General features: G+C 43.1%; 1 protein-coding gene and 2 long non-coding RNA genes across 8 annotated transcripts in view; 2 read left to right on the top strand and 1 right to left on the bottom strand.

The window, feature by feature from the left end:
* LACC1 (laccase domain containing 1) overlaps window positions 1-8,189 on the top strand; it is a 55,110-nt gene extending 46,921 nt beyond the window's left edge. Inside the window, exon 7 of the mRNA XM_073345191.1 lies at window positions 7,695-8,189. The gene's annotated coding sequence lies outside the window, so the exon portion shown is untranslated. The remainder of the gene's footprint in view (window positions 1-7,694) is intronic.
* On the bottom strand, window positions 120-27,374 carry LOC140911685 (uncharacterized). Of its 6 annotated transcripts, none has more exons than XR_012159092.1 (9): window positions 27,271-27,374; window positions 22,263-23,094; window positions 20,862-21,964; window positions 18,056-20,150; window positions 7,644-7,723; window positions 6,849-6,989; window positions 6,374-6,503; window positions 2,221-2,307; window positions 120-979 (listed from the first exon to the last, which is right to left on the bottom strand). It is a non-coding gene; the product is annotated as an uncharacterized lncRNA (long non-coding RNA). The 6 variants fall into 6 exon arrangements; XR_012159093.1 differs by having other exon boundaries at window positions 20,874-21,964; XR_012159090.1 differs by having other exon boundaries at window positions 18,056-21,964; window positions 22,263-22,457; window positions 22,830-23,094.
* Window positions 10,157-12,842, top strand: LOC140911650 (uncharacterized). Its single transcript, XR_012159073.1, has 2 exons — window positions 10,157-10,444; window positions 11,268-12,842. It is a non-coding gene; the product is annotated as an uncharacterized lncRNA (long non-coding RNA).
* Window positions 27,375-27,650: the final 276 nt, after the last annotated feature.

Here is a 27,650-nt window from a genome sequence, read left to right as displayed (position 1 = left end):
GAGGGGGGTTGGGGGGGAAGAGCTTGCGGCTTCTGCCCTGTGGTGGGATGGTGGGGCTAAGGGCTTCTGCCCGGCGCACCACCCCACATGGCAGGTTGTGCACGTCTTATGGCTCTTGAACTTCGGAAGATTATCATATGCAGCTCAGAGGGTCAGTAAATTTGGCCACCCTGCTATAGGGCCCATGCACATTGCAAAATAACCACTTAAGGAACCTGATTACATGGCTGGGGGCCCATTTACACTACAAGACCAATTGGTGTTCTACCCAGGTTCGGGGACAACTGATCTGTGTCTATAAAATAAGCAGTTGTGTGGTTTTTTTCTGTGTAAGACCAACCCTTAGTTTTCACTAGTACCACCTGCTCATCCATCCTGAACAACACACAATCAGTTAATTGATTTATTATTCACTGATCACACAGATGTTGCCGTAGACTGAAAAGAAAATGTGTAGCCATCACTGGCTGCAGTGCAGCAGAGGTGAGGGATGTAGTGTAACAGGCTCGGTTAGGTGTTGCGTAACGTCGATTGCTACGTAGAGATGTCTGCAGCCTGCTGTTTCCATGGTCGCTGAAAATTGAGTGGACATTTCTTCTCTCTCTGCCTCGACGGAAGCTGCACGGCCATGAAGGAAATGCTGCAAGTTCATCACTCCCAGTTGTGCAGTTGTTTGTGTGCTTCACGTAGTTTCAAAACAGACCACTCCTTGCTGTGTCTATTACTTGGGTGTGTTTGCCTGGATGTCTCTGCGCTTCTCTTCCCCGTTTGGGACTCCCCGTCTTTCTCCTTTATTTCCTCCTCCTTTAAGGACCAAACACAGGGGCAACCTGTCATACCAGCTGAGACAGATGGAACACAGCTTCTCCCTGAAGCCATCAGCTGTACTTGTGGGTAGGCTGGGATGGTAGCTTGTTAGTCATTGGGCCAATCCCTCTGCCTTCTAGAGCCGAGCATGCAATCTCTGCAGTACTCCCACCTATTGACATGGGAGCAAGGGGCTGCATATGAGATCTACATTTGGATGTCCTTTGCAAAAACATTGTGCTTTCATCAGGCCACCAGGATAGCCCCTCTAGTGCTAACGTTTGGTTCAGGTGGATCTACTTCCAGGGATCAACAAAAGGTGATAGCTTATGAAAAGAGCTTTCTAATAAAGACAGAACAGAGTTATACTTCTCCCTTGGTAGCTTCTTAATACAGAAGGTTCCCTCTTACGGGTGACTAATTGGTGTTTTACCTTCAGAGGCTTACAAAACGGTTGCTAAAATCGCAGTGACTAAAGCATGAATTTTACAGTGATCAAACCCAAACCGGGGCAGACGTTCCTGCATCTGCCACTGCTGTCAGAGGTAATGAGATACCTGTGCACCTTGGGTCTCTCTCTACCTAAGCTGAAGCATTTTCCCATCACAGATGAGAGATATAATCAAACAAGTTAATGTGGGGTTTGAAATGAGGCCCTTAGATATTTTTTGTTAATAACGGAGACTTCTGAAGCCCATCAGAGGGACGTGCACTCATACAATGCCTAATGTTGTGCAACAGCCTGAGTATTCGTGTTATTTGGAGGTTGGTTGAAAATGAGGGTCTAACATGACTCTTCTCTCATTAATTTTACACTGAACTGTTACAAGTATTGTGCTCACTAATGGATTCCCCCTCCCCCCCACAAACACACTTAGAATTCTGCCTGAGTGAGAGATTCATTCCCTCCATCTTCAAATTCTCACTTTAAATTTTCCTTGCAAGTATGTCAAGAACCCAGGGCTGGCTCCCTTCAGACCTCTACATGCAAACAGCAGCCACTGAAGGCTGTAGAACATGTTTCCCCACCCTGATGACTCATTCAGCCACAAGCAAGCTGGCGTAGGGACTCCTGTTTTGCTCATTTCCTCAGGGGCCTCCTGTGGATAAACAAAAGGGGGGGTGTCGATTCCACTAAGCTACCCCTACCTAGCTCTAGGTGGCAATGTATCATTGTAAAAATAGGTCAATAACATCTCCTTCAAAGTGACTCACAATGAAGAATGATGATGTGGCATTGTCTCAGGACAGGAATGCCATGTGCTTGTGCATTTGAGGTCTGGGACAGCGTTTGTTTAAATACGTGCATATTGTAAACGTTACCTAAGATGGTGGGAACCATAGGGCTTGATTTCCCAGTGCTAGCTGGGTGTAAAAGGTTAGTGAATGAGAGTGGTGGCATTTTATACTCACTGTGTGCCAATATAAATGACTGGACAAGAGGCTGGTCAGTAGAGAGAAAGACCCTGTTGTGGAGGGTTGTTGTTTTTCTTTAATTTGCTTGAATAAAAAAAATCCAGTTTAATTCTACTGACTGTTTATTTATCTCAGCCAAAGAGCCTACACAAAGTGACTGACTATGGTGTACTCCTGATGATCCAACACCCTATTACCTGAACATGAAGGGATTTGGTACTGCGGAGGTTTGGATACCAGAGCAGAGACCCCTGGTCATGGGGGCGGGCGCACTGCTGCTGAATGGCTTCTGCGGCAGCTCAGGGAGCTGCAGTCCAGCTGCCACGGGGGGGGGGGGGCAGTGGGGGGGGCAGGCATGACGGTGGAGCTGCAGAGCGCCCTTGTGTTGCTGCTCCTTCCCTCTTGATAATCAAACTCCCAATTAGCCATATAAAATCCATATCCCCCATGCTATTCGGATAACTGGGAGTATATAAACTGACTGATGTGCCACTCCTAATTATGATGAAGCATCTCTGTTGAAGATGAAAACCGTTTGGGCTTAATATAGCAAAGATGTGGGGGGATGTTTCTTCCGAGCAAGCAGGACTACAGTAATAAAAAGCAAAGACTTTATTATGTCTGCTTGTATCAAACATCACTCAGCTAGCACTGTTAATGCAAAAGCCAGGGAACTCAAAGCCAAGGCTACCTCCAATTTAGAATTCCTGGGCCTAGTTCTCCTCTAAGGGACTGTCTACGCTCAGAAATTGTGTCACTTAACTATACTGAAATAACGAAGGCAATACAACTCCCAAGGTGGATGCAATTATATCAGTAAAAGGGTGCTTATACTCAGATAGCGTATACTGTACGGAAAGGGGAGTAAGTAGCAGTGCAAGTAGGGCGGTACGGTCTGGTACGCTGTACCAGCAAGATATTTATAGCTGGTACGGTGTACAAGAAAGACACAGGAGGAGTAGAACGTGGGGCCACTTGGTGGCCCCACGCCAGCAGCTCCTCCTGCGCAGCTGTACCGCCCCCAGCCCTTCCATGCAGGATCTCCTCCGTCTGTACAGCCTGGGGGCAGGGCTGTGTGGCACTGCAGCCTTGCACTAGTATTTCTGCAGTATAAGAAATTTCATTGACTCCTTGGAGTTCCCCTTCACGGACACTTCCTATAAGTAAGAGGAAAATAAAGGTCTCTGGTTCTGTTCTTTTATAAAACCCAGACCCCTGAGATCATATTAACAGATTTCTGTGTGTATGTTTTCTTTCTGATGTTCCTATAACAGACAAGCAGAATGGAGAATAATAAGAAGAAATCTACATTCTTCAGGGACTACTGAAAACTTGATATGATCAGCCTTAATTGGTCCCTGTGGAGTTTGACATCTGCCTCCATCCTGTATCTCCGACTGTTCTACCATTGCCTGAGGAGACCATTTCAACCAGCCAACAGTGGTGCACTGGCAGAGGGAACGGTTGTTAGGCTTTGTCTCCACAGCAGTATCTCAGAAAATAAGACCTTTCCCACTCAAGAACATGACTCCATCTCTCAAGGTCATTCAGTTCCCAACCCTAGAGCAGGGGTTCAGGGCTGAAAGATTCTGAGACATGGAATCATGTATAGACCAAATGAAGTCTTGGATCCAGCCAAAACCCTTCTGTCTCTCGTGACTACTGTTATTCTATCATTGGAACAGGCACTGACATAACTGATAACGAGGTCACGCACACTGGGAGATAGGGAGGAAGGAAATGTTTGGTAATTTCAACTGCTGCCATCAGGCTTGATTCTCTGTTTTCCCAGCACCTTGTCATTTACAGCAATGCAAAGTGAGTGGAAAATGCTATCTAATCAGAATGATAGTGGTTTACATCTACTTTGCATGGGCATAAATGATTTGGGAAAGAACATAACAATGAATTGGGGCTGTTAGTTTTTATTTGTATGATTTGTCTCGCCCACTTTGCAAACATGTCCATTCAGAACAATTGTTCTGCCTCTCAATATGGCTGCAGTGCCGGTGGAACTGGCTTTCAGTTCAGCCTGCTGCTGACATTCCTTCTTCCTTGGAATAGGAACCAGTGCCAAGAGCATCTGTTTAAAGAACAAAGGGCAGGACAAGAAGCAATTTATGTTATGAGAACTTTACAATGCTCTTCTCTTCCCAGTTCCTGACATGCCCACATGAGTCACTACATTCTCCTGCTGCAAGTGCTACAGATCCTAAGTCTCAAACGAAACTCAGGGAAACACCACACAGCAAGAGGGATTTTCTGTTTGATTTTCAGCTCTTCTCTTTGTTATGAAGTGCACCTTTAGCTTGATTTTGTTAAAAGGCCAGCTGGCTTTACTGGTAAAACTGCATTTTATTTATAAGCAAAGCCACTTTTTCAAAAAATGAATCATGGAAGTTTAGAGGTTAAAAAGACACATTAGTTTACCTAGTTCATTCCCTTGCCACTGCAGGCTTGTGCACTATGGTATATGTTTCTGTGGTTTGTCCAGGCTTGTAAATATTTCAAGCAATATAATGCCCAATATTTCTTTGGGAGACTTTTACTGCCAAAATGAGTTATTAGGAGATAACGCCATTGTTAAGACCTGTAGAGCTTTCCCCCCTTCTCTTAATTTTGTCGCATTCCTTCTAAAGCTTGATCCTGTATTCTTTGTGTATGCAAAACTCCCCTTAAAATCAATGGGAGTTCGATGTCCATAAGGAAGGGAGGATCAGAAATACTATATTATGTGTATGAAATTGTTGAAAAGACATTTCCCAGTTTTGCTTTACACTTAAGACCTTTTCATGCAACTCTTCCATCTACAGCATCTGCTGCCCTGGGACTGGTAGCTTGTTAAAATTAAATTACGATTTCCTTATTCATTCCTGTGGTCTGTGGTGTGTTTTTCCCCCCTTTTAAATCAAATCTTACAGAAAACTCATGTAACTGGCACACAGATCACTAGGGAATCAAGTGCCTCTCTTTTAAAAGAGGCTGTCAGTTTCTATGCAGTAACATCGATGAGAGGTTGAATTCCTTTGTGTCTTGCTTTCCTATTAATGCACCTGATAAAATCTCTTTCAATATAGTTGATTTAAACTGCACTTTTTTCATAGTCTGATGTAGTGAGGGCCCGTTAAAATGGTTTTACACTCTCTTTTCCTATATGCTTTGTTTTCTGATGTTGGCTATTGATATAAAACAGCTTTGTTTTGTTTTTTCCTGTGTAGAGTTCTTGGCTATTTTGTTACAGTGACAGCTTCAATTTATTTTGCCTGGTGTAATTCAGTGGTTCTAAAGTGATTTTTGTTTTCTTTTTAACTGGCCATCTTAAGCTAGCTCCTTTGCCAAAGATTTACTTTCCACCTCCTTATTTTTTAAATCAGGAGGGGATGTTCTTCTAAAAGGAATTACCTTGGGAAAGTTCTATAGTCTTTGTTATACAGGAGGTCAGACTGGATGATCACAGTGGTTCCTTCTGGCCCTGCAATCTATGAGTCGATTAATCCTCCTATTTCATTACATATAATGTAAATTGGAGTTAAGCATATTGCTTAGTATTGTGCTAATGCACAGAATAGTGCACATATTCTGAAGGTTCCAGTTGTCTGTCATTGCTGTAGAACTTGATTCAGGAAAGCACTTAAGCCCACGCTTAATTTTAAGTACATGTGCGCCCAGGGGTTGTGTGTAATTTCCCCTTGTTACTGGGCTCGAGCTGGCTCTGTGTCGTATTACTGAAAAGGAACCTCTAGATATTGAACCCAGCCCGGGTTGCTGCTGGCAGAAGGGTTACGCTTATGTGCAAGTGAAGTCAATGGGGCTTAAACACATGCTTAAAGAAGGGAAGCATCTGCTCAAGTACATGGCTGATTTGAGGCTCTATTCAGTGGTTCTCAACCTATTTACCAGTGTGGGCCACATATGCAGCTCTCACATGTGTTAACATATGTGTTATGTGGGCCGCATCCACACAATATATAGATACTACCTGTACAATCTACAAAAAATAAGGTTTAGCATTTGTTATCTGACAGCAATGTGATTCAAATCGATATTGTACCTTTCATATCAACAGGGGAAAATGTCTACCAAGAGAATTTTAATTTATCAAAATAAGTCAAAACATTAACTGTTAAAATTAATTTGGACTAACACTTACATTGGGCGGATCTGGCAACTTCCTTTGTTCAAAGCCAACACATTACGTCATTGCTCGAGTGCAGATTTTTTTATCCTTCTTATGATTTTGATATAAGAAACCAAAACATTAAAGAGCGAGTCCGCAGATTCTAAAAAAAAAAAACCCCATTATTTTAATAGCTCCCCATCACTAAATGGCTTTCTATGTTTGGCACGCATCCAAGAAATTTTGTAAAATGCAAGTGTCACAGCGTCAGCTCCTGTAAACATGGCATGCAACACTTTCTGCTCATTGTTTTAGCGATTTCTCAAGATGACTAATTTTCAGCTCTCTATCTTCAGATTTTTCTGGCTATTTAGTTTGAAAGTCTTGATGTTTTGTCTCAGAGTGTCTTTTTACATTGTACGTTTTGCACACAGTGAGGGCTGTACAAATAAAATGGCTTCCCATCTCTTTCTATAACTGCAAACATTTCTGTCCAGTCATCTTGTACCTTTCTGCCTCCTGCTGCCATACTGCAATGCTTCTTTTGTTCATGTTCCTTTTTTTTTTTCATCGGTTTCTGAAGCTACCAGTGTTTTTTTCTTTCTGCGAATAACAAACCGATCCATTTTCTCTTGTGTGCCCTCCTCAGCTGCTGACACAACACAGACGCGACACTCAGCTATGCTCGACTGCTCAAATGCATCACTCAACAAACCGCGCAGCACTCTTTAAATTTTTTTTAACAGGGTGTCACATGGGCCGCAGTGGTGTGCTGATTGGGTGGCAAGCAAACCGTGGGCCTCCGGTTGAGAACCATTGCTCTAGTTGTAGCAGCAAAGAATTGTAAACACGTTAGGAACACCAGTCCTGTTCTCATTGTAATTAATTCCCAAACTCCCTTGGACTTTAATGGGAGCAGGACCAGGTCCCCACCTACTAAAATATGATAAGTTTAATAAAGTTCAACAGCAGGTTCAGGGCAATGAAAACAACTTTTTAATATATAGAAGGGGCCTTGTGAAATGCATACATTGTCATTTTGTTCTGATGAGGCTTGGACCCTGTTAGGTCCTTACAGGATAGTAGCACTGCTGGATTGTTTTAAGCTGTTTATAAAGTCATAAATCTACTGCACAGGGTCATAGAAATGTATACATCATGAGTGCAACAATTCACCAGTTTAAAATGAGATTTTTTTCAATGTTTCCTGTCAAATGTATCATTATTTTACTTTCACGTTTTGTATCTATTTTGTGTTCATAAAATTAGGGGTGAACAACAATGGCTTAAGCAATGCACTGACCAAGCTTCTTCCAAGTTCTCTCTGTCAATTTTCCTTCTTTTGGATTTGCAGAATTCCTGCCATTCTGGTCACAGCCTCTCCTGAGCAGAAAATGCAAAGAATTTCAAATTGTGAAGTGGTTTAGTGCGGCTGATCAGTTTCCAGAAGGGTTTCAGATCTCCAAAGCCAACTGTCATGAAAATAAAGGGAAGGGTAAACACCTTTAAATCCCTCCTGGCCAGAGGAAAAACCCTTTCACCTGTAAAGGGTTAAGAAGCTAAGACAACCTTGCTGGCACCTGACCAAAATGACCAATGAGGAGACAAGATACTTTCAAAGCTGGAGTGGGGGGAAACAAAGGGTTCTCTCGGTCTGTGTTGTTTTTTGCTGGGACCAGAGCAGGAATGCAGGTCAGAACTCCTGTAAAGAGTTAATAAGCAATCTAGTTAGATATGCGTTAGATTCTGTTTTGTTTAAATGGCTGATAAAATAAGTTGTGCTGAATGGAATGTATATTCCTGTTTTTGTGTCTTTTTGTAACTTAAGGTTTTGCCTAGAGGGATTCTCTATGTTTTCAATCCGATTACCCTGTAAGGTATTTACCATCCTGATTTTACAGAGGTGATTCTTTTACTTCAATTAAAATTCTTCTTTTAAGAACCTGATTGCTTTTTCCTCGTTCTTAAGATCCAAGGGTTTGGGTCTGTGTTCACCTATGCAAATTGGTGAGGATTTTTATCAAGCCTTCCCCAGGAAAGGGGGTGCAGAGCTTGGGGGGATTTTGGAGGGAAAGACGTTTCCAAGTAGGCTCTTTCCTGGTTATATTTGTTAGATGCTTGGTGGTGGCAGCAATAAAGTCCAGGGACAAAAGGTAAAATAGTTTGTACCTTGGGGAAGTTTTAACCTAAGCTGGTAAAAATAAGCTTAGGGGTTTTTTTCATGCAGATCCCCACATCTGTACCCTAGAGTTCAGAATGGGGAAGGAACCTTGACACCAACAACAGCCCCAGTTGAACAAAAGTACTGAAGCATTTGTGTAACTTTTAAGTGTGTGAGTAGTTCAATGATATGTGCTTCATACTTAGGGTAACTGGGACCTCAATCAGGATTCAAACCTGTGACTAAATTCTGCTCTTTTAGGGCTTATCTGCACTCAAAAATTGTTCTGCTTAAACTATAATAGTATAGTTATAGTGTTACAACCCCAGAGCATGGACATAGTTATATTAATACAAAGATGCTTTATACCAGTATAGCTATTCCTATATGGGAAGGGGACTAAGCTATACCAGTATAAGGCACCATTATGCCAATACAACTGTATCCATAATAGGGGTGGCACATGCACAACTCTTGCCATAAAAAGTCACACCCCTAACTAACATAGTTATACCAGTACAAAATGTGTGTGTAGAACAGGCCTTCCGTTAGTATAAATCAATGACCTGAAATCTCTGAAGTTACTTTAATTGACACCACTCTGACTGACAGATGAATTAGGACCACTGGGTTTCTAGAGAAGTAGAACTATCTCCATATCATACCTCGGCATAAGTTTTTTGCCAGGTTTCCATGCCCTCCCATGGCGATACTGTGCCAATTTAGATTGCATGCCCGGCCTTCTGTCTCATCCCATTTTTGACCAATGAGTTGGTCTTAAGGTTTTGTAAGTCCTTCCTACCCTTTCTGCCCTCTCCAGGACCCTTAGGTATTGTTTTTGGACATGGCTATTTTGAAAAACAAATGTATGTTTGTTTTTTATTTTAATCAATTTATCCTTACTGGAAGCATTTAAAAATAAACAAATAAAGGATTTCATGCCTTTTCCTCATTTTAAGATGGAAATATGCCTTTTATGTAGTTAGTATAATTATAAATAAAGTCTCTTCAATTATATAAAGTCTTAATGTCAGAGAAAAAGCGTGTTACTACACAGATATATAATCATGCCTTTTCCTCCTTTTTAGAAAAAATATTTGATTGACCTAGTAGAATTCTAAATAAAATTGATTAAACAATTGCACAAAGGTGGCAAAGTATTAGAGAAAGAGAGGAAAAATATCCCCATGTCCTGTTTTTTCATGTTATACTTGTAAAAGTTTAGGATAGTTTATTTTTTAAAACTTTAATTGATGCCATTTTTTCATTTCTTCAGACCTTTGATTAAAAAGAGTACATTTAGCAAAAGGAGCTAGAGAAGAGGGCAGTTTTAGATACCAGCTAAAAGAGTCAGGAAAAGAGAGGAGATGGGGGTTGGGGCATATGGTTTTATAAGATAAGAGCAAAAAACTTAGGAAAAGAGGAGGGATGGGTGGAGATATCAGATGCTGTCTCTATCTCTGTTCCTCAAGCAGTAAGAAAGCTATGAGTTTTCAAACTTTATTTTTAATGTCAAATGCGGGGAGTTATATTGTACTCTGGAATCTGAAACGTCCTTCACAATTTACAAATGATGAGCCTGCTATATGGTGTGGCCAGGCACCTTCTCGGTCTCACCAGTCTCAGCTGTTTTTTTGCCTCAGTGAGATGGGCTTGGGGTAAAACAGTCCCTCTTGGCTGCACAGGGGCAGTCTGTCCTTCTCTCAGCCAGTGTTTTGGGCTTGTTTTTCTCCCTTATAGGAGGGAATGCAGCCTCCCCTCCTGGAGAGGCTTGCTCCCTTGCTGCTACTCGCCTATTGGTCACTTAGCTCGCTTTTTTTTTTTTCTTTTCTTTCTTTCTTTCTTTCTTTCTCTCCTTCCCCTCCCCTTCTCCCAACCGGGAAGGGTTTAAAAAGGTCTCAGGCAGCCCTTAGTTGGAATCAGCTGATGCTAATTGACCTCAGGTAACTCCCTCTCAACTGATCCTAACTGATCTTGGGTAACCCCTTCTCAGCTGAACCTGATTGACCTGTAATCCCCCCCTCCTCAGTTGATAGGGAGGAGGGCCTTTTAACCTTCTGGGACTGTTTTCTATCTCTCTCCCCACCCTCCCCCCAAGCCAGCCCTTGCAGCCATCTGTCCTGAGTTTATCACAATGGATAAACGGCATTTGGAGTTTTGTTTGAATGGGGATTTTTGCATGCTATGCTATGCAATTTATTTAGGTCAAACTTTAAAAATAAACAGCTGGGATATTTTTAAAAGGCTGGGATAATCTCTCTTTCCAACAGTATATTGTCAGTTTTATTTCACTTGATCTCTTCTTCTTTGCTTAAGACTAAGTCAAACTGGTTGAGGGGTGAAATGAAGGGTGAGCGTGCTCGAGGTTACAGTATGTGTAAAAAGACATTATAAAATGTAAAGTTTTACATGAGTGTAGGGAAATTTAATTCTTTGGGGCCACTTCAATGTGATGGAAAATAAAATGGGGGGGGGGGAGGAAATGTTTAGCAGCTAAGTCTATACAACATCAATCCAAATGTAAAGATATTGATGCATCCTGATTATATCACAGGGATTTTATCAGTCACAAAATGTCTGGGCTTGGAGTTTTGCACCAGTGTGGCTGCCCTGTGCTGCCAATGGTTTTGCCCCCTTCTCTCATTCTTTTTAGAGTCTACTATATGTCACTGGGTATTAAAGAAAAAAAAAGAAAGGTGTTGCTTTGGAAGTACTTCTATAAAATGTCATTAAACAGGTAAAGACAAAAGTTCTGTTACGTTACAGTGGTTTTCATCCCAGCCAGAAATGACCAGTCTTGCCCCAGTATGTATACCCCATCTTTCGGGCTCCATTGTAAGTTTTATTTATTTACTATTTCTGGTCCTTTGTTAAAAAGTGATTAGAAAACTTGGAAAACCAGAGGGAGGAATTTAATGCCTCCTGACTTTGGAGAGCGTTTCTGTATGACACACATTTACCTAGGCTAAAGCATGTCAACGACCAAAGAATGAATATAAAATTGGTTCACTTAAAAAAAACTGAAAGAGAGAGATTACAGATACTTAAAGTTTCCCCCCAAATCCAGGATTTCTACATCATCTCCTTGCCCGACTTTTCCATGTTATCTTTAAAAGACTGGGTTTCTCTTGCTCTCTCTAATGGTTTCATGATTTTCAATATCTTTTTATATTGTGCTAAATATGGCAAATAAGTTGTTAATGCAAAATATTTACTGCTAAAGCAACTAAGATATACTGAATCTTAAGGAGACTATTTTGTTTGTATAGACTACCTCCCAAATACTGAAATATAGGTTTTCCTAATACTCCACTGCTCTTTTTATTTTATTTATTAAATCTATGTTCCATATGGGTCTCATAAATTCTGAAAAAGTTCCAGGTTTACCTTAACAACAATAAAAAAGCATAGTTTGTGGAAAAAGAAGTGCAAAGTGTTATTATTTTACTTAGAAAAATTGTAAGTAGGCATACATTTTGTTTCATTGGTGTACTAACCAATTAACAGTTAGACTTCCTTTAAATTTGGCTGTGTGTGTGTTTTGTATAAAATAATGCTGAAAAACAAGTATGAATATGTGTGGGGGTGACATCTATAAAATAGAATAAAACTAATTTGAATCTACACTTATGGTAGTATGCCTATAAAACAGGAGCCAATTAGGTTTGAATGTTAATTGTTTTGGGAAGGCAGAGGGAGGCATAGAGGTTGATGCTGTGTGTGTGGGGGGGAATGGGGGAAGTTTGCTATTCATATGTTGGAAAGTAATTAAACTTTTTCTCTGTATTGCATACAAATTAGATATCTGTGTTACAGGGCGCTACAGTTGATGAAAAGTTCAAAACTCCCCCCCCCGCATTTTTTCCTCCTGAAACTTTTCTTATGAATATGGGACAATTTAAACAAGGGATCTCTGCAATTCTGTGTTAATTTGTCAGCGAGTGGCCACAACTGAGTGCCTTTTGTATGTGTGGGGGGTTGGTGGGAAGGGACTTCTCTATAAAATGATATTAAACCAATTTAAATGTGTGCCTGAGGCGGTTTATCTATAAAATAGTATACAAGTTAGCTTGAACGTATATTTAATTGTTTGGGGAAGGAGGAGTGAGTGGCTTGGTGCTGTGTGTGTGGTATGTTTGCTAAAATATTGTTTTAATTTATCTGTCTCTCAAAAACTTAACTAAAATCAAGAGACCTCTAATATAGTTTAAGCCAGTAAGTTTTAATTTCTAATGACTAAAAAAACTATAAAGAAATAAAAGAGGAAATGAAATAAGGAAAATTGGAACAAAGTTTAGGTATGATTCAATTAGGGTTTCTTGACCCGCTTTTAAAGACAAATGCTGAAGTTACTGTGGAGGAAGAGGACATTTTATTCATGGTCCAGAACCAAAAAACAAATAAGGTTAATTGTTAAATTCACATAGATTTTGTAAAAAGTTTGAAGAAATCTACATGCATGCTCCTTTTGAATGGCATTTTAGGTTTGATTTACATTTTAATATGTTACGGTGAATAATTCCATAAAAGGCCATGAGGTTCGACTAGCCTTCAGACTGGCTCAGGAAAAATCTGATGCAATTTAATAATCTATGATGTCTGAATTTGCAAAAGGTTGCAGGATTAAAGAATACCTTCTAATTGGCTTGGCTTGTCAGGCATGGTTTGTCATCAACTTCCTGAACAGGGGATTTTGACATTTGGCTGAGGTCACTTTGTGGGGTGACCTGCTTTGCTCCTCTCTCTAACTTTCCTTTCTATGCTTCTTTAAAACTTTTTTTGACCACTGTGAAAGGTGTCTGAAATTGTGCCCTGCACACATGGAACTATTGTGTCTTCTCTCTCTGTCACTAATACTTTGTGCCTTTTTGCAATTATTTAATCAACTTTATTTAGAATCATACTAATTATACAAAAAAAATTTCCCTCTCAAAATGGGGAAAAGGTATAAAAGCTCTATTTATTCATTTATTTGTCATGCTTCCAGGATGGATAAATTAAATAAAAATGAAAACATTTTTTTCCAAGATGGCCGATGATGCCAAAAATACATGAGCCCCAAAATGATACATAGGGGGCTTGGAAAGGTTAGGAGGGACTTCCAAAACCGTAAGGCAGTGGTCTCCAAACTTTATACCTTGTGCCCCTCCTACCCCTATCTGCCCCCCCCGCCCCCCAGCTGGGGCTAGGAGTGGGGCTGTGGCTCCAGGAGGAAGGGATGCGGACATGGGTAAAGGGGCTGAGTCCGGAACCACAGCTGGGGGCGGGGGCAGGAGTGGGAGTAGAGCCGAGGCCGAGGGCTGACACCAGCAGCTGGGGTCCTGGGTGCAGGGTTGGTAGCGGAACCCATGGCACGGGGCCGGGGCCAGGAGCAGAACTGGGTGGTTCTCCCTCGCCACCCTCCGAGGGGGTAGGCCTGCACCCCAGCTGCGCTCCACCCCCCCCCCCGCACCCCCCCGAACGTTTCTCGCCCCACAGTTTGGGGACCTCTGCCTTAAGGCCAACTCCTCGGACGTCCAGGGGGTACAACAAAAGGCAGGGTGTGCAATCCAATAATGGGGCCTAATCTGCAGAATATCACAGCGGTGGGTCTGGAAACCTTTCCAAAAATGCATGCTAAGAAAAGGTATAGAGTTATTGCTGTTTAGAGATGTTATCACTAGTCACTGCAAGGACTCGGTGTGGCTATGACTACAAGCAGCAACAGCTACCTTAACAGGAGTGAGGAGGGACGAGTGGTGAGACCATAGTCCCATATTGTGACTGCCAGTCATTCACCTAACGGAGTGTAACAGCAGCCATACTCTTCCTGTGCATCAGGGAACTCCAGGAGGCAAGGTGCATGAGGTGCTTTTAAACATTTAATGGTGGCCACTGTTTTGGCATGGCTCTCAAACACTGTGCTGAACTGAGAGCAGTGTGGAGAGATCCCTATTCAAGACAGTGCATTAAAAAACTTGTGCAGTGTTTGCCATTAGATTATTATTAATTAGATGGCTTGTTTATGATCTTCCAAAGCCCTAAATAATAGAACCTAAAATTGACATCTTTACAAAATTAACATTGCCATAGTAAAAAGAAAAGGAGTACTTGTGGCACCTTAGAGACTAACCAGTTTATTTGAGCATAAGCTTTCGTGAGCTACAGCTCACTTCATCGGATGCATTCAGTGGGGAAAAAAAAAGCGCTTTTTTTTTTTTTTCCACTGAATGCATCCGATGAAGTGAGCTTTTTTTTCCCACTGAATGCATCCGATGAAGTGAGCTGTAGCTCACGAAAGCTTATGCTCAAATAAACTGGTTAGTCTCTAAGGTGCCACGAGTCCTCCTTTTCTTTTTGCGAATACAGACTAACACGGCTGCTACTCTGAAAATTGCCATAGTAGTTACTGTCTTCCCTCCAACACCACATCTGCTGCTAGCAATCTCAAAACAGGGAAGATTTCAAGGTGAGCACTGTACCCTCCTATCTTGCATGCTTTGCAAGGAAAAGGCACTGAAGAGAGACTGTCACACATGGACTTGAATGTTAGTGCTGTAAATTAACATTAAAGCTGAATTTCCAGGAGTCAGTTCCAAACAGAACCCTGATCCAAAGCCCGTTGCACTTTTGAAACGATCCCCCGCCCTAAAGATTTCAGGGTCTGACCCATCTCTGTCATATAGCACTTACAGGCAGCAAGTCAGACTGCAAAATATTTCTAACCTTATACAAGTGCATAACCAGGACAGACTTGTGACAGTATTAAAAAAAGGGGAAAGACAGATCCAGTACACTGTGAATATGCTGCCACAATTCTTGATTGAATCCAGACTCTGTTGTGTTTCTCCCTGCATTGAGGCATGACAATATATTGAATTCCTTTCATTGTAAACTACAATATCAACTTGCAAAAAGAAAAGGAGGACTTGTGGCACCTTAGAGACTAACCAATTTATTTGAGCATGAGCTTTTGTGAGCTACAGCTCACTTCATCGGATGCACCGATGCACTTCATCATCTGATGAAGTGAGCTGTAGCTCACGAAAGCTCATGCTCAAATAAATTGGTTAGTCTCTAAGGTGCCACAAGTCCTCCTTTTCTTTTTGCAAAGACAGACTAACAGGGCTGTTACTCTGAAATATCAACTTGAAATATAATTGATCTAAAAAAAGGCTTGTGTGGCTTTTATGGCAAAGTCAGCTCCCATAGAACATCTGCGTTGCTATATAGTGTGTGCGCCGCTATTTGATCCCTCTCATTGAGCACCGTTTTCTAGATGGTACTGGCAGTGTTTGCTATAAAGGTGCCTGGAGGGTTACTTTCATTTTATTCATTAGAATTTCTCATTAGCTGTGCTGGTTCAGGCTACAAGAGTGCAAACCAAAACCGTTTTTATCCTGAACAAACTGTGGAGGTGACACTCCTCAGGAAAAACATGAATGTATTCTAACGCTCTGAAAAAATAAACATAATGCTCGAAATCAGATATTTTTAAGAATCAAGGAAGAATGTTGCATTTCCTTTGGTGTTATCTTAAAATGGAACAGTCTAAGAGCAATTAGTTCCACAGCATGAGGCACCCTGTGTGTGCACATGTATAAGGTTAGAAATGTTCCGCAGCCTGACTAGCTGCCTGCCTGTGCTTTATAACAGAGATGGGTCAGCCCATGAAATGTTGGGGAATGTTCCTAAAGTGCAAGGGGTGTCAGATCAAGGTTCTGGTTTGAGCCGACTCATGTGGAAATCCACGTGTATTTCATGTGCGTAGATAATGTCATTTATTTTCATCTGGCACATATGTGTGTGGACAGTACTGAATGGAAGGAGCCATTTCCAAACTAGTTCATATACTGCATGAGTCAATATATGAGATCATATCCGCCCTATAGACATACGTCCCATAGCACATAAACCATGTCATATTTATACCCATCTGAAACTATGTGTGTATAATATATTTGTTTCAAATGGGCAGGTCTATATTTATTTGTTTTCCAGTATGTGATCTCATCCTGCCAGGGTACTACCACATATGTCATGAGTAAATGGTTTTCTTCAAATCCTATTTCTCCTGGGCTTTTTGCATTTACAGATCCTCTCTCCTGAGTGGTTGTGCGGTGTGTGTAGCAGGATTACATTACTTAGGTAATGGCTGTAAAACTGGGACAAGAAAGGGGTGGAATTAAAAAAAAATCCAGTCATTTAGTAGTAAATGGGCAAAACACACATTTTTTCACGCAGAAATTATTAAAGAAAACAAAACAATATCTTAGCAAACCAAGTATCCTGCAAACTCTTCCTTATTTGGGGTCAGGTTAGGGCCCACCCTGCACACTGGCATAGTGGGGTGGAGGACATATAACACAACCCCTTACCCCGGAGCTCTACACCACCACTTCCAGCTTGCAAAGGAAAGCAAAACCTCTACCTCACACAGGTGGGTGGGAAGAAGTGGGAGAGGACAGGCCCTAGGCTGTGCATCCCCCAGGAGCCTGGCAGGATGGACGCTAAGCTGTCCACCCGCCATGAGTCTGGCAGTGTAGTTACACCAGTGTGTCTTAGGGGGCATACTCTGTGGAAGGAGATGGTGGTGGTTCCCAAGATGCTTTAGGAGTGGCGCAGCAGTACGCTGCCCCTTGCTATGGACTAGAATTCAAATGGATGATCTAGCCCTTGGCTAGAGCCCTTCACTTCAGCGGAGCTACTTATGTGAGTAACCACAGCTCAAGCGAGAGAGGGTTTGGAGGTTCCCGACCAAAAAGGCACAATAGCTTATATGAGCTAAGTGTAAAATAATGTGCGCCTTACTGATCTATTCCCTTAGATCGTTTAATGTTTGTCTTTTACCGCCTTCTTTTCCCCCAGCTCGGCCGACTCTTTTGTTATTTGTTTTGTTAACCCTGATCGGCTTTCACAGATGATTACTCTCAATGATGTCAGTTGATCCTACGGTGAGTCAGGCAAGAAGGATCTGATCCTTAGACTGTAAGCTCCTTGGGTCAAGGACTATATCTTTTCAGTTAGTGTGGGCCCAGTGTAGCCCGTAGACATGAGGTGCAGCTCCCCCTGAAGTCAGTAAGAGTTGTGACTATGCTTAAATTGAGAATTGGGCTTAAAGGTCCAGATTCACAGTCATGCTGTAAGGGCATAATGAGTCGGGTCCCACAGGGATCAGGTCTGAGTCCGGTTCTGTTCAATATCTTCATCAATTATTTCGATAATGGCATAGAGAGTACACTTATAAAGTTTGCAGATGATACCAAGCTAGGAGGGGTTGCAAGTGCTTTGGAGGATAGGATTACAATTCAAAATGATCTGGACAAACTGGAGAAATGGTCTGAAGTAAATAGAAAGCATTTGTCCATATTGAATTTCAAAGTACTCCACTTAGAAAGGAACGATCAGTTACACACATACAAAATGGGAAATGACTGCCTAGGAAGGAGTACTGCAGAAAGAGATCTGGGGGTCATAGTGGACCACAAGCTAAATATGAGTCAACAGTGTAACGCTGTTGCAAAAAAAGTGAACATCATTCTGGGGTGTATTAGCAGGAGTGTTATAAACAAGACCTGAGAAGTAATTCTTCCGCTCTACTCCACACTGATTAGGCCTCAACTGGTGTATTGTGTCCTGTTCTGGGCGCCACATTTCAGGAAGGATGTAGACAACCTGGAGAGTCCAGAGAAGAGCAACAAAAATGATTAAAGGTCTAGAAAACATGACCTATGAGGGAAGATTGAAAAAATGGGGTTTGATTAGTCTGGAGAAGAGAAGACTGAGAGGAGACATGATAACAATTTTCAAGTACATAAAAGGTTGTTACAAGGAGAAGGGAGAAAAAAAAATTTTCTTAACCTCTGACCGTAGGACAAGAAGCAATGGGCTTAAATTGCAGCAAGGGAGGTTTAGGTTCGACATCAGAAAAATCTTCCTGTCAGGGTGGTTAAGCACTGGAATAAATTGCCTAGGGAGGTTGTGAAATCTCCATAATTGGAGATTTTTAAGAGCAGGTTAGACAAACACCTGTCAGGGATGGTCTAGGTAATACTTAGTCCTGCCATAAGTGCAGGGGACTGGACTAGATGACCTCTCAAGGTCTCTTCCAGTCCTATGATTCTGTGAATAGCAATAGTTTATACATTACTTCAGACCCCCTTTACAGAATTAAAATCCTGGCTGCAGGAGACAAGATCAACTATAGTCTTCATTTTTAAAATGGGGTTGATGGCATGAAAGAAATTCTAACTTAGAGATGCTGCTGGTGAGTCATACGATTTCTTTCCCGACCATGAGGAACTAGGATGTGATGTTCAGGGAAGGGACACACATTTTAAAGCTGTGCTGTTAATCTTCCAGTTTTAATTGCCCAACCAGTACTTAATCTTTTGGCTCCATGTTGCCAAAAAAAAAAAAAAAAGGGTTGGGGTGCTAACTCAGTACTAAAAGCATTAGATTTGGCTAAGCTCCATTTAGATTCTGGACAAGTATTAGAATATTGGAAACAGAATCTGGCTGATTTAATAATTCAGGACAAGCAGATTACTCCTGCAAAAAACTACACTGTGGGGTAAACTAAAGGGTATATTTATAAAATATAGGCAAAGGAAAGGAAGCCAGTCAGATGAGTTTATCAAACACCTTAACATAAATCAAAGCAAGTCTTGGAAGACAAGAAGGATTAGTGGTGGATCTGAAACTTCAGCAGTTGGTGAGATATTTTTTAAAATCTTAATTATGGACATTCTGTATAGGATAGATGGGACCTAATCCAAAGACCACTGATGCCAATGGAAAGACTTTCATTGATTTTTAATGAACTTTGGATCAGGTCTATTATAAGTAGCTATGGGCCAGAACCCAAACTCAGATCAACCATCATTAAAGGTGGTATAAAATACATTGGGCTAAATAGCTAACTAGAGCTGGACAGTCCCAGGGCAGTTCAGATTTGGACCGAGATCTGAACTTCACAACAGGGCTTTCTAATTTAAACTGAATTTCATTTAGTTCAATGTACTTTAGTCAGAGAAACATAATGTGAGATATATTTAAGTAGTATCTGGGTTTTACAAAGTCCAAGTTTCCAAGGAAGACAAGAATACACAAAGGAATGGCTATACAACAGCTTTCTAAGGAATACTGAACACATCACTGTATGCTAATAACTTCATTTTCAGTGCATAACATTCCATGAATCTTCTTTGCCTTCTTGATGACCTTGTATTTGGGGAAATGGAAAGGGAAGCTCTAGGGTAGCTTGAGCCAGCTCTTTCCTGACTACAGGCTGAATAACCCCACTCCCTCCAAAGCCATTTTTTAAAAACTGGGCAATAGCAAATGGAATAAGAAAGGATCCCTATGAAAGAACAACTCAAGACGAGCTCAGCTGAGGGATTGCTTAATTGTTGTTCCAACTTTGCACGTAGACTTTTGACATGTGTAACACTAATATTGTAGAACAGGACAGTGGCAGAGAGGAAGGACTGTCCAGGCCATTTTTGAGAAACAGATGGAGGACCGGACAGGTCAGATAGCCCTTGATAAATTGTACCGAACTCTACTTAACATTCTGTGTATGGCTTCCATTAGTCTTGATAGGCCTTTCACGCCAACAGATGATTATTCCATGGGTAGACTCACTGTATTGCTCTCATATATGTGTTCCTAAGGTGTGGAAAGACACAAGAATAACTGTTTTGGCAGCGAAATCCTGATCACAGCAAACTGGTCTATTCCATTTGCTACTGTACATACAGAAGGCTTCCATACATACATGAACGATTCTTGTTGATGTAAGTCAGAGAGTGGATGCTTCATTTTGCTCACACAGAAATGACTGGAGCACTTCAGTCAGTATGTTTTACCTCTACTGTGCACCAGAGCCAGAAAGCTATTTGGTGTGCTTATGGAGTCTGATAATATCTTTCATCATTATAATAGCAGATGAAGTCAGACTTGATGTTTTGAACTAGTCAGGTGGTTCTTATTAATTATTATTTGTGTTACAGTAGCACATAGAGGCCCAAATGACATCAGAGCCCCTTGTACAAGGCACAGTAACTGCAACAGTAGGAGACAGCTTCTGCCCTGGAGAACTTACAATATGAATTTCAGTCAAAGGGTGGGTGAAACAAAGTCGTATTATCCTCCAGTTGGGGAACAAAGGCACAGAGAGATTAAGTGACTTGCCCAAGGCCCCACAGGAAGTCTGAAGCAGGGTCAGGAATCAAATCTAAACCTCCATATGTTGACAGCTTCAGCACCACTGAAATCCTACTTAACTTTCACTGGACCTATGCACATGGGGCGAATTTAATCCTTTATAATTAAAAATATGTTCAGAATACTGCGTGTCTGTCCACTCAGAACACTCACTTAGAAATATACCTGCTATCCACAGCATATCTGTAGTACAGTCAATTCATGGTATTCTGTTCAGGTTCTTATACCACACCCATCACCATGGTATCTGAACTCCTAGAGTGATATTAATTGGTGTGGCAATCTGCCAGTGATGCCAAGGTTGCATTTTTCTGCCAGTCTTTGGATTCCTTAAGTGTAGCCCTGAGCACAACGGAGAGAATTAACATAAGACCTCAGAGAAGAACTAAGAATGTGGAGGCTAAGGATAGACTGTAGAAGTGGAAACAGAGCAGGAGTTGTCAGGTAGGTAAGAAATTCATTTTTGCTATAAGCCCCCTGAAGTCAATAGTTACTCCAGGGATGAGTTTGGCTCATTGACAGTTAAAGTCTGCTATGTCTTTAACTAAGTTACTGGAGAAATAAACAAACGAAAAATGCTCAGAAATGAGTGTTGCCTTCTCTCTGCCACTTCTGATCCTGTTATACAAACTGACAGAGTGAAAGCCTGATGTGTGGCATGCCTGTAAATGGAATATACATAAATAAATTAATTCCCTGCAGTGCAGTTAAGAACAAATACTTGTGCCATATCCACCACTCTAGCTGTGAAGAGATATATCTAGTTACTCCAGTCAACACAGGGCTCCCAAAACTCAACGTTGTTGCGTTATTTGTGAGTCTGGTTGGACAGGCCAATTTAATGGAAGGAGAAATTAAAATTGATTAAAATTGGTGTAGATTGAGGCATAGAGGAAGAAGAGAACTGCTTTGATTGCTTATAGCATAGGATGCAGAGCAGGTAGGAACATCGTGGACTGATTCCAGATATATCACATAGCAGCTTCCAAAGATATTAACATTAAAGGGCCCTTTAATTTTCATAGCCATGCATCAGTAAAAATAAGAAGTTATCCAATGGCTGGAAGCCAAAATGCCCAAACTCTCTGATTTTTTCAGACTGATGTTTACTGTCCCTAGCATCACAAAAGCTGCCTGGAGAGCAGCTGGGCTGGGGAGTCTGGAGCAAGACACACTTTCTACGACTTTGCTTTCCCACAATGTCTCATATTTCATGATTGCTGGTGGGCAAGAGGCTGATGAAATGCACAGTTGATCTGAAACATAAAAAGGCAAAGGCAGAATTAAAAATTATACCAATCAGAGTTAGCTCTGTGGAAAAAACTAAACTACCATGATAATTGTGCAATGGTGACAATAAATACACAACCCTTTCAACCAGCTGGCATCCTGTCTGTGATGTGGATTATGGGTGGGAAATTTACACCTCACCAGGAGCAGGGTTATAAATGTATTGTTTTTTTAAACCACATCTAAAGTTGGATGGTTCCAGAATCATTTTTTAAACTACATTTTTTTTTAAATCACATTTAAATTCTTTTTATTTTTATATACCTGGCAAGAGAGCGTTTGGAAAATGGCTCACGCTTTAAATCAGAAATTGGATGAAGTGCTATACTCTCTGCTGTGAGCTCATGGAAACGGAGACTTCTGCCTCCTTATAGGTGGTCCCCTTTCCGTTCAGATGGAGGCCCGCTGCGAGGACAGTATGGGGGAAGCCAGCACTTCCAACACCCCGCTGTACTTTTCCTGTGGAGAAATACAAGCTTTGAGTCTCCAGAGCTGTGGATCTGGCATCTTCCATGGGAACTAGATTCACTACAAACAATACAATGAAATCCTGTGAGTCACTTCTTATTGCTCCTGGTTAAGATTTGTTACAGGAAGAGTGTGGTGGCAGCATAACTTGTGCTCACAAACCCCTACCCTCTTGCCAGGGCTGGAGATCTTCACAAACGCATGGAGCTGTGGAATCTTCCCCCAGGCCACAGAATAGCTTTGTAGCTACAAATCCAGCCCCATGGCGATGCAGCCCTTTCACCATCTCCCTCTGGCTCTTCTTCCCTATGGGGGTTGTGCATAGTGGCAGATTTTTAGACCTCCATCCTGAAATCCACTTACATGACAGCAAGCAGAGACCTTCTCTGGGTTTGAGCTCTGGGCTTTACAGAAGGTGTGTATTCAGTGAACTCCTAACTCCTCGTCACCCCATTCGGGGAAACGACACTGGGCTAGCTGCATGTTCGGTCCCGTGCACATGAAGAGGCGAAGGCAGAAATTGCCCCATGATGAACACGTTTTGCTTCTCCTTCCATCCAAAGCATTCTAGTTATGCTGGCAGGAGCTTCCTGAATGTCCTTATGCTCCACGAGAGGAAATTGGTACCCTAAGAAACAATTTCAAAATGAGTATCTTGTGTTAAAGCTAATGCCTTTCTCTCTCATTTTCATCTGCGACGTATAGGGTATGCTAGTAAAACTGACACTAAAGTCTTAGGTCTGATTCTCATTTACACGGGGGCCACGTTATACTGCTCTTATAGCGGAGGTGAATTACAGTTATGTCCAATCGAAGGCCCCTTTCAACTGCCAGCATGTCGGAAAGTGGAGTTAGTGTAAATGAGAATCAGGCCCTTAAAGGTAATGCCACAAAACCACCCAGAAACATTGACAGAGATACCAGCTTTATATCTGAGGGAAATCAGAGGTACTCCAGCAGCATGGTTCTAACTTCCGTAGGTGGCAATTGACATAAGGTGACAGAAGAACTACTGGGAGCTGAGTTCCTCTGCACTGATAAACAGAAGCAACAGATGGAATCCAAACAAATATTTATTTCAATGTTAGTTGAGGTAGCCTGTAAAAATGACTCATGACCAATATGTTTATCTACCAAGAACTTCTTTTTAATGAGTAACGCCCACATTCCACTTGCTAAGCTCCCTGGGGGGGGTGATTCTCATGTATGCTAAGGACCCTTCACAGCCCCTACTCCACCAGCCTGGTATAAAGGGGGTCTTCATGTAAAGGTGAACCCCGGTGACTATTTTTATCTCTGACCTCGCCCTAGTATTTTCCATATAAAGAGGTGGCAGGATACTACTTGGCAGCCATCCCTGCTTCAGACAGAGTGAAAATACAGCTCAGTTCAATGGGCCAGCTCCCTGGGAGGCACACAGTCCCAAAGTTTCCCGCTTTCCAGTCAAGCAGCCAAAAGAACAGCATTGTGCCATGTCAGGTCTGTGTGTTGTTGAACTGGGAGATCTTCCCAATGGGAGGGCAATGGGTGCAGAATAGGCCATAAACCTAGAACTGTGACTCAACAAGTTAGGGGATAAGTGTCTCATTTTTCCAGCCCACCTCTTAATGGTGAGATTATCTTGTGCACAGTCATCCCCTCCCCCCCCCCCCCCAAGTTCACAATTGTCTGGCATCCCGCTACCCCTCTTCACTCCCATTGGTGATCACATAAATATCCCTGAGCAAATGCAACATTTGTTTACATGGAAAAGTGATATTAGGGAAATAGTTATGTCATTTTGCTGTCTTTAGTGCATTGAATACAGTTGATCACACAATCTACTTTCACTCTTCATTTCATTTCCCCTTCCCCCATCTGGGAAAAAAGAAGAGACCATACCATATGCCTGTCCAGCTCCCTTCCACCCATCAATAGTCCCCAGACCAGTTAGGGAATATCTACTCTTGTCTATAGACTTCAGTTTCATGCTTTAAAGCCTCTATGTATTGCTGTCACTTGAGTTACAGGTTAAATGATGTGTCTTTCCATTTATGCCACTATAAAGAAAATGATTCCAAAGACTCTCTCATTTTGGCAGTAAACCTCCTCCTCCTCCTCTGCTCCTTCCCTGTGCTCTGGCTGAAGCATCACTCGCAGGTAGCAGCAGCCATTTGTGAAAGAGCTGGGCTACAGGCCCATTTCCATCTGGTTCATGGCTGCCTGAGTGATGCATAAAACAGGAACTATGCTGTCCACTGCCAACTGCTTTGTGGATTAGAAACATAGGAATTGCCATAGCTGAACAGAGCAATGGTCCATCTAGTGGCTAATGCAGGATGCTTTGGAGAAAGGCATAAAATACCCATAATGAATCTAATTATGCAATATTATACCAGTAGGGGAAATTTCTAGTTGACCTCATCTGGTAATCAGATTATGCCCTGAAGCATGAGGATTGATAGCTTTTGTAATTTCAGCCTATCTAGACTAACTGTGTATGCTCTATTTATTTATATTAATGTACAGGGAAAAGTTCACCCTCGGTACAAGAAGGTGGAACTGCATTAGCTTCAGTGGTGTTACAGGAGTGATGAATGTGGTCCATTATATTTGTTAAATAATTTTCTTTGGCCATCGCAGAAAATTTTTTACAGTTGGATTTTTTCTTGCCACAGTTGAGCAAACATGGACCCCTTCCTACACAAGAGAACATGCCTCAGAGTGTAATATTCCTCCTGGGTTTCCAGCAAGGGAACAGCATTTATTTAAAAAAATAAATAAACAGCTGGCAGTTACTGGGGTAGACTTTATTTGGGCACACGATCAGTCTTGGGAAAATAAACCTCAAGTGCCTACTATAATATAGATATATACTTTAGAAGTATATGTTTATTTATATGTTTTAACAAAAAAAGCACTTGTCTAGAAACATCATGTGGCCCTTCAAAGAGTAGCTGTGGTATTTTCTAATAAACACACCAGACTCTGGAAGGTGAGTAGAATGGCAATCAAAGCAGACATGAATTGTCAACAGAAATTGCAATATTCACTATGAATATGATGTTTATCTGGAACACGTGTGTGTGTGTGTGTGTGTGTGTGTGTGTGTGTGTGTGTGTGTGTGTGTGTGTGTGTGTGAGTGAGAGAGAGAGAGAGAGAGAGAGAGAGAGAGAGACCAGAACCAGGCTGCAATGTTGTTTACGACTAGAGGTTGATGAGAGCTATATACAGGGTACAGTTTTGCTGAGGAATTTAGCCTGTCCTTTTTGCATTTTTCTCTATTATTTGCCAAGTGGTTTGTGCAAACATGTTTTATCGTGTGGATTTCTTGCCAGTTATTTGCTATGATTATTGCTTTGCGTACTCATTGTTTGTAATTTGCTATTCATGCCATGTTATTGGCCTCTTAAATCACATGGTGTTGTTTTCACTCCCTGACTGAGAGACCCGCAAGCCACCAGAGAGCTTTCAAGGAGGTGTGCACGCTGCCAGCACTGATATTTTTGCGGCTATATACAGTAATGAGCTGCCAAAATCTTAACAACCGATTCCCTATAAAAAGTTCTGATTTAAGGGATGTGCCAAGAGGTGGAGGGGGTGGGGGTGTAGTGGCAGGGAAGAGATTGCACAGAGGCCAAAGGGGCACGTTGCAGGAGGTGCAGTGGCAGGGAGGGAGTGGCACAAGGGAGAAGTGGGCAGGAGGGGATTGTTGCAAGGGGCTGGCAGGCAGAGGGGTGTATGTGCCCAGGGTTGTTGCAGGGGGGTGAAGGTGGCAGGGAGGGGTTTGCACAAGGGAGGAGTGGGCAGGAGGGAGACGGCAGGCAGGATGGGGATCCCGAGGTTGGTGCAGGGGTGAAGGTGACCCTGGCTGGCGGGGGGTGGGCGGGGGAGGGGGTTGCTGGGTGGAGGTTGCCAAGAGGCAACAGTGGCAGGACAGGGTGGGTTGTTGGGGCAGGGGGTGCACAGGGGAGAAGGTAGCTGGTTGGTGGGTGTTGGAGGGGGTGGCACTGGCTGGGGGCGGGGTGCCCGGGTTGCTCCCACATATACCATTTCCCAGGCCAGGGACTGGACCTGCCCATCCTCTGGCGCTCCGCGGGCCCCTGCGGCTCCCCGCAGCCTGGCTAGGTTCCTTGCAGGCGGAGTAGACACCCAGCTTCTCCGCACGAAGAGCAGAGCGCAGCTGCGCCGTCTTCCCCGCGCCACAGGGCGAGCCGGGCTCCCCGCGGTGGTGCAGGCAGCCAGCCCCACTGCGCCCGAACTGGGCTCCCTGCTGCCCCCGGGGCTCTCAACGGCCGTGCAGCCATCCAGCCCCACTGTGCCCGAAACGAGCTCCCCACCGCCCCGGGGGCTCTCAGTGGCGGTGGCGGCAGCCGCTGCTGAGAGCCCCAGGGGCAGCGGGGAGCTCGACTCGGCCCAAGGTGCGGGGAAGAAGGCACAGCTGCCATTACCTGACCCTCCCCTTCCCCACTCCACCACCGGCTGCTCCCTTGGGGGGAGGGACTGGCCACGCCGCAGGCGGCCCCTCTGGAGCCGGGAGGCTGGGAGCAGCAGCAGCCTTGTGCTCCGCTGTTTAAAAAAAATGGGGGGGGGGCACCGCTTTTTGGCACCTCCAAGCACTTGGTGCCCTAGGTGGCCACCTAGTCCGCCTAGTTGTTGCACCGGCCCTGCCCGACAGACCCCCCGCCCCCCGGAACTCCCACGCCTACCCAACCTCTCCCCCCCGTTCCCTGTCCCGTGACCGCCCCCCAGAACCTCCGCCCCCTCCAACCGCTCTCTGCCCCTTATCCAACCCCTCCTCCCAGCGCCGGCCCGGCCCCCTTACCATGCCGCTCAGGGCAGCATGTATGGATGCCGCGCGGCCCGCTGGAGCTCGCAGCCCCACCCCCTGACCATGCCGCTCAAAGCGGCAGGCGCTGCAGAGCTGCCCAGGAGCGGTCCAGAACGCTGGTGCCAGCAGCACGGCGCGCTGAGGCTCTGCGAGAGGGGGGGAGGCAGGGGAGGGGCCGGCCGGGAGCTCAGGGAGCCGTAACAACTTTTAACAACCGGTTGTAAAACTGGGTCAAAATTTAACAATCGGTTCGTGCGAACCGGCTCCAGCTCACCACTGGCTATATATTGACAAAAGTATTTGTGTTGCATGGACCTACCTCTCATTCGGCACATTCATTTTATGAAGCTAGAGAGAGGACATAGGAGAAAGGC

This window comes from Lepidochelys kempii, chromosome 1 (genome assembly GCF_965140265.1).
Source record: "Lepidochelys kempii isolate rLepKem1 chromosome 1, rLepKem1.hap2, whole genome shotgun sequence".
Classification (NCBI taxonomy): Eukaryota; Metazoa; Chordata; order Testudines; family Cheloniidae; genus Lepidochelys; species Lepidochelys kempii.
Note: the sequence above shows the minus strand (reverse complement) of the source record. Positions and strands in the feature narration are given on the sequence as shown.